The sequence below is a fragment of the Tupaia chinensis genome, unplaced genomic scaffold, assembly GCF_000334495.1.
Source record: "Tupaia chinensis unplaced genomic scaffold, TupChi_1.0 Scaffold138666_1, whole genome shotgun sequence".
Taxonomy (NCBI): domain Eukaryota; kingdom Metazoa; phylum Chordata; class Mammalia; order Scandentia; family Tupaiidae; genus Tupaia; species Tupaia belangeri.
In genome coordinates this window covers 898,029-906,015 of record NW_006198558.1, presented here as the reverse complement: position 1 = coordinate 906,015, position 7,987 = coordinate 898,029, and positions in this window count along the sequence as shown.

Sequence of the window (7,987 nt, the reverse complement as noted above, 5' to 3'; positions counted from 1 at the left end):
GCCCGCCTCCTGCCGCCGCCGGCTTAGCAGGGCCCCGGGGGGACACGCAGAGCCTGGAAGGGCCCGTGACGTCCCCAGGCCGGACGCAGCCTTGGCGCCCGGCCCGCCTCCTGCCGCCGCTGGCTTAGCAGGGCCCTGGGGGGACACTTTCCTGGTTGTTTTTGAACTCTTACTTCTGGGTGTCTGATTTAGTTTTCCTGATGTAGCATTCCCTTTAGAACTTCTTGGAGAACTGGTCTGGTATTGGTAAAACTCTTTCAGGTTTTGCTTATCTGAGAATGTTCTTTTCTTCTCTTCCAATATGAGGGATAATCTTCTATGTTAAAATTGTTTTTCGTGTGACATTTTGAGTATATTTTCCCATTCTTCCCTTGCTTGCATTGTTTACAATGAGAGGTCCTTTGTTAGCCTGATGGGCTATCCTTTGCAGGCAACGATGTTTCTCTCTTGTCAATCGTAGTATCCTGTCTTTGTGGTTTTGATCAATCTGGCTATAATGTGTCTTGGAGAAGATCTTCTTGGCTTGGTTCTATTTTGAGTCCTTTGTATTTCCAGGTTCTGGATTTTTGAATGCCTCTTTAGGTTTGGAAAGTTTTCTTCCAGGATTTCATGAACTAGATTATCCATGTCCTTATTAGTCTCTTCACTTTCTGGGATACCAATTATCCAGATGTTTGGACATTCAATGATATCTAGTATTTCTCGTATATTATTCTTATTCTTTAGGCTATTTTCTCAGTCTTCCTGATGGATTTTTCTAATCCAGAAATTCTGTCTTCTACATCTGAGATTTGATTTTCTAGATGATCTAGTCTGCTTTTAATACTTTCAAGGGAGGCTTTGACTTCCTGTATTAATGCCTTCATCTCTAATGGTTACATTTGATTCTTTTTTATGGTGTGTACTTTCTCTTTCAGATCTCACAAGAACTTCTTCACCTCCTGGAACTAGTCAGCTCTTTTCTCCTGCCTCTTCTGGAGTTAATTGTCCCTCTTCTCTTGCATCTCTGTTAATTTTGTCACTATAAACATTCTCAATTGTTTATCAGACAATTCCGTGAGTTCCATTGTACAGTCTGTGGATGAAGAGGAGTTATTCATTTCCCTTGGAGGAGAGGTATTTTCTTGGTTTCTCACATTTCTTGTTCCTCAGTGGTGATTTCCAATCATCTAATGGGTTATTCATTTCTTTCTAATTTCTACAAGTTCAATCTCAATGTATACCTTCCAGAAAAGTAACAATTTTGTCTGACATTTTATATTTTGTCATTTAAGATTATTTTATTAAAATATTTAGTAAGTGGAAAGAGAGTCTAGACCTAGTATTATATAATTGCAGTCATTATTATAATTAATATAATTCTTAACATTTTTTAGTTTACTTGATCTGCACAGCAATACTGTGAAATAGGCACACAAGATATTTAAGCTCTCGTTTAACAGATTAGAACACTGAATTTCAAAGAAGTCAAGTTTCTATGAAGTTTCAGCTCTGTGCCCAAGAACAGGGGTGCTTTTCATGTTAAAGTTTATTCATCAAAGCACCCAGTACAGGGTTGATTACATAAAAGATGCTAAATCAAAACTCAGTTATTCATTTTATGAGTTATTGAGGCCACATGAAAACACTGAGTTTGAGGGTCTGATTGTGTCTAAGGCAACATCTTAAACATCAACACTGGTTTTATTAATGAACATACCATTTATAAGCTGCCTTGAACACTTATGGATGATTAAAAATGCTAATTAAACATAGATCTGAGGAGTCTGTATATAAGCAACAATGTGAAAATAAGAGGCAAGCTGGAAACTAACACTTGGGCTAATGCACAGTAATATGCATCTTTTTAATAGTCAGAGGACACATGAACTTGCCAGAGAGAGAGGAAGAGGAAGAAAGTACCCCCCACTGGAGCATGGTCATGATACAATCCCTGCTCCTCTTTTCTATCCTGTCAGGATTTTTGGAGTATGCACACACACATACCTGGCATGTTTTTCAAGCTGTCAGAGCCAGGATACAAATGGGAGTAGGTAATGTAGGCTAGGACTCCCTTAAATACTAGGCAATCTGACCAGGTATCATTTTAACTGAAGCCAAAGCATAAAGCTTCACACTGGTTATAGACATTGTTACTTAAGAATGTTCATCATGTTTTGGGACCAGCAGTTAGCATAATGGCTATGTTGCTGGACTCTCATGTAGTTGACTGAGGTTCAAGTTCTGAACTCAGAGGCTTAAACTCACACCAGGCACGTGTGCATGCATACCCAAGATCCTAAGAGGAGAATGGAGGAGAAGGAATTGCGGCTATCCCCCTGTGGGCAGGGGGTGATTTCTTGCTTTCTGTCTCTCTGTCTCTGTCTTTCTGGCGAGCGCACATGCCCTATAGCAAAAAAAAAAAAAAATGTTCATCATGTTTTTAAACCCTAACTATCATGTGAAACAGCCAAAAAGCATCAACTCCCATCTATTATAAAGCTTTCTTTTGCTCAGTTCAGTCCCTAGATCAGGAATTGTAAAGGTCCCTCCACCATCTGGATTAAGTTAAAATGCTTCTTTCTAGTATTTAAGGATTGTCACAGTTTGTCATAGGACCTAAGAACTTGCATGCTAGGGAGAGAAATAAAAGGGCATCTGGCACGACCTGAGTTGTACAATCTCAGTGTGTTGAGTGTGTAAGTGTCGAACAATAATAAAGCTGCAATCAATGTTTGCTATGTCGAATGTCCAGTGGCATTTTCCCTTTCTCTTCTAAGAAATCAAAGCAAGAACAAGAGCAAGAAACTCTAGTTCTGACATGGACAAGCTAGATAACATCTGGAGCCCGGAACCATAATGTATGAGGAGTGGTCACCAAGGCAGTTATGATTGAACAAGAGTGAGGAGGATACAGAAAGAGATAATGCTTAAAGTGATATATTACAAGCAATGCTGGCAGAGGAGCTCTACTGAATACATGTCATATCTTGAGGGGAAAACCAATGACTCCTTGTTGAGAATAGTGGGAGTGTTGTGCTGGGGTGACAGTCTGCAAGAAGAAGCATGGTTAGGGAGGTAAATGAAGATAACACCAAAGTGCCATATTTGCAAGAAAGATTCCCTTAATAAGACCACATAAGAAAGAGAGTCCCCCACTGGAGACATTGTACAGCACTTGATCTCTGTCATCTTGAGAGAAGTACCAGCATCGCCAAGTTATATGCACAACCCTGAGCCATACAAAAAAGCCACCGGGAGCCAGGTCCTAGCCCAGCTAAGCCTTAACATGGCCATGGCTCATCTACCACACAAAATCCCTACCAATAGTAAATCTAGCAAGAACTTGCCTTTTTCAAACATAAGGAATATAAATGTATGTCAAACTCGGATAGTATCTATATAAATATATGAAAAGAAAAGGGAAAAATGAGGACAGGAACAGGAAAAACAAGTGGAAAATGAAAATTAACTCACCCTGTTTTCCTTGCATATGAAAAATTTGTCATGACTTTTCCCATGACCCAATATGTCCTATGGAATAGATCTTTTAATTTTTTAGTAAGAATGTTGACAGGGTTTTTTTTTAAGTAAAATTTAAGTGGGGGTTAGTAGGTGGCATGATTGTTAAGGCGCTGGATTCCCACATGTCTAAACACAGTTCAAGTTCTGGACCTGGCAGCTTAAAAATCATGCCAAGTGCATGGGTACATGTGTATGTGTGCCCAAAAATCCCAAGAGAAGAATGAAGGAGAAGGTATTATGGCATGGTCATCTGCTCCAGGGTGTGATTTCTCATTTCCCCTCTCTCTGTCTCTATCCAGAGGGCCCAGGGACACTATGGCAAAAATAATAATAATAATAAAACTTAAGCAATTGTTCAATAAAATGAAGTCAAAGCAGAGAACTAAAAGGTTTACGGAATGAGAGGCCACAGAAAAAGTTTTAAAACTATTCTTAGAAATAGAGAAGCCTTGCAGAAATTAAGGCCATGTTGTGATCAGTACAAAAAAACACTAAATATGACTGAAAGTTCAGTAGAAACATGATCAACAGACTTAAAAAAATACAGAGTAAAAAGAAATCTACAAAAATTTACCATCCTAGAGATAAAATAATAAATAGGAAACCTCAAACAAATCCAACATCTGTAAAATCAGTGTTCCTGAATAAAAGTACAGAATCATTAGAGAACTACCCTGGCATGTAAATAATATTTAAATACATATATAATTTCATAAGCTTTTTTTTTTTTTCAGAAACAAAATACATCTTAAATCTTTCCATCAAAAAGTCATTCTGGGGACCAGCAGTTAGTGTAATGGCTATGTCACTGGATTCCCATGTAGTCGACCACGGTTTGCATCCTGGACCCCATGGCTTAAAACTCACACCACGCATATGTGCGTGTGTACCCAAGATCCTGAGAGGAGAATGGAGGAGAAAGGATTGTGGTGTGGCCATCCCCCATGGGGGGCAATTTCTCGCTTTCTGTCTCTCTGTCGCTCTCTGGCTGGCTGGCAAGTGCACGCGCCCTATGGCAAAAACCTCCCCAAAAAGAAAAAAGGCATTCTGTATGAGACAGCAGGTGGCATGGTGGTTAGGGCTCTGGATTCCCACATGACTGACAGTGGTTTCAATCCTGGACCTGGAGGCTTGCTTTCTCACTTTTCCCTCACTTTCTGTTTCTCTCTGTTTACTATAGCAAGCTAATAATAATAATAATAATAATAATAATAATAAATAAATAAAATAAGTAATTCTTTTTTAACAAGTCATACTGTGTTTCTGGCAAATGTAATGATCAAACAGGAGTGAGGGGTATACAGAGAGATAATACTTACAGCTACACATGAATGATCAGTACCAAAAAAAAACAAAACAAAACAAAAAAAATTACAGGACTTCAAGTTCAAGAATTCTCTATGCTATCAAGCAAAAAGATTAAATCACATTTTTTAAAATAACAAAGTTGTGATCATCAAAACACCATGGTATTGGCACAAAAATAGATATGTGGACCAATGGAACAGAATAGAGACTCCATAAGTAAACCCCAAAACATACATTAATTCTTAATTGTACAGAGTTTGTTTTGGACTTTAGATTTTTTTCAAAACAAGTCTTAAATTTCCAGTGCTCTTCTAAGACACCCTGAGATTTTTGACAAACGGTACCAGTCAATCCAGTGGGAAAAAGAAAACCTCTTCATCAAACGGTTCTAGAAAAACTGGGTATCCACCTCCAGAAAGATGAATCTTGACCCCCTATCTCTCACCATTAGCAAAAATCAACTCAAAGCGGATCAAAGATCTAAACCTAAGACCTCAAACTATCTCTGGGAGTCATTGGAATAGGCAGAAACTTCTTAAAGACAACCACCAAAGAACAGGCAATAATCCCCAAAAATAGACAAGTGGGATTACATCAGATTAAGAAGTTTCTGCACAGCAAAAGACACAGTAATTAGTGTGAATCGACAACCCTCAGAATGGGAGATGATTCTTACAAACTACACCTCAGATAAGGGACGGATAACCAGAATACACAGAGAATTCAAATGGCTTATCAAAAAAAAAAAAAAAAGATCAACCTAATTAAAATATGAGGAAAGAAGCTGAATAAACAACTCTCTAAAGAAGATACGTGAACAGTCAAAAAGCATATAAAAAATGCTCATCATAGCTCATCATAAGGGAGATGCAGATCAAAACCATGATGAGATACCATCTGACCCCAGTCAGAATGACAAAAATTAAAAAAAAAAAAAAAGACAAGTGCTGGTGATGTGGTAAAAGGCAAACCCTTTTCACCTACATTACAGGTGGGAATATAAATTGGTTCATCCACTGTGGAGAATAATATGGAGGTTCCTCAAAGACCTACAAATAAAACTACCATATGATCCAACAATTCCACTCCCTTCTATCCCAAAGGATAGAAAGCTCTGTCGAGAAAGTGCTTGCACATCTGTGTTTATTACAGTATTATTGACAACTGCTAAGACATGGAACCAGCTCAAATGTCCACAAACAGGTGAATGGATTAGAAAAATGTGGGACAAATACTCTGTGGAATACTACTCAGCCATAAAAAAGCAAGATCTTAGTATTTGATAGAAAGTGGGCAAATATAAAATATTTATTGCTGAGTGAATAAAGCCAGACTATGAAAAAGAGATATTATATGTCTCCACTTAACATACCAACTGTCTGCACTCCATGGTGGAAAATGAATGATTAGAGAACAAAGAAGCCTTGAAAATGGTTATTGATTCTGGAGACAATGTGGGAAGACGATGGGAGAAGGGGAAAAGTGTAAAGAAATAAGGAAGAAAAAAGAGAAGCAAGACATTTATGGGACACAGAAGTGGGTTATTATTTGTTGATGATCATGTGTTTTATATCCTCCACTGGACTGGTGTGAAGTGTATTCATGTTGAGTAAATTTGACTTACAAAGTAAAGTGATGTATAGTGATTAAATGTATAAAATTTTAAAAAGTTTCATTTCAATAAACTTATTGGCATTTTGATCATTTATTTAAAAAAAAACCACCTCAGACTCTTCCATAGTGAGAGTCAATCTAGAAGACCTTAAAAGTTCTCAAGGGAAGAAAGAGTGGAACCAAAAGTTTTAGTCTCAACAAAACCATTCTAGAACAAAGGTAACAAATATTTTGGGGTGTACAAGAACACTGGGAACATAATCTCCATGAGTCTTTCTAGAAAGTGACTTTCTAGATGATTCTAAAGAGAAAATTTCAATCAAGTAAGAAATCGAGAAACTATGGTAAATTTTGTCTGATTAAATAAGGTGATAAAACTGAAATAAATGTGAGGATTATAGTTATAGAACAGAGTATAAATGTTTTATAAGACCTGACAAAGAGAAAATGATAGGACAAAGTTAGGATAAGAAGACAATATAAAATGGAATGTAGTATAAGCACCTTTATAGCAGTTAAATCAAGTAATAAAAGTATAGGTCAAGAATTGTGGCAAGTCCAAGATTTTATGCTACTTCCAAGCAAAGAGGTCATTCTGCCAGCTTTGCAGATGCTTACAGGAAACCCTGGACCCCTCAGTCAGAGACAAAGCAGCACGGGTCAAAGAACTGTGACAGAGTCACAGTTCCCCTCTCCCTAGAGGGAGTCCTATGGGGACAAGGTAGAGGAGCCTGGGTTGCTGTGCCTGAAGTGGGTCTGCAACACAATCAAGGAACCCCAAGTTTAGGAAGCACCAAGCTTTATATGAGGTCTCTAATACACTGCCTGACTTTTGTCTGAGAGAACAAAAGCTTATATAAACACAAAAAACACAAGAGACTCATGGATAACTATTGTCACTTGATCATATAAAAATACTTAAATGTTTAAAGGTAAGCACTAAGAAAAAATTTATAATCCACTATAATCAGAAGTGAAAGGTAAAAAGGCAAGTTGAGAGAACCTTGACATGTTCTGATGTTAATATTGTTTATAAAAGGAGTCAATGGTAATAACTGAGAATTACAAGCATAAAGATAAAGAAGCTAATAACACAGAGATATACTTGCAACAGGAGAAACAAGCATGTGACCTTATTTGTGAAAACAAACTGCTATTCAACCTTTAAACTTCTGCCACAATGTCACTTTCTCCCAAAAGCCTTCCATCAAGGGGAACCCAGCAGTTAGCATAATGGTTATGTCGCTGGACTCCCACATAGTCGACCACGGTTCATGTCCCGGACCCGGTGGCTTAAAACTCACGCCGGGCGCGTGTGCGTGCGTGCCCAAGATCCCGAGAGGAGAATGGAGGAGAAGGGATTGCGGCGTGACCATCCCCCCTGGGGGGTGATTTCTCGCTTTCTGTCTCTATGTCTCTCTCTGTCTGTCTGGCGAGCGCACGCACCCTACAGTGAAAATCTCTCAAAAAAAAAAATTATTTATTGGGAACCAGCAGTTAGTGTAATGGTTATGTCGCTGGACTCCCACATAGTCGACTGCGGTTCGCGTCCCGGACCCGG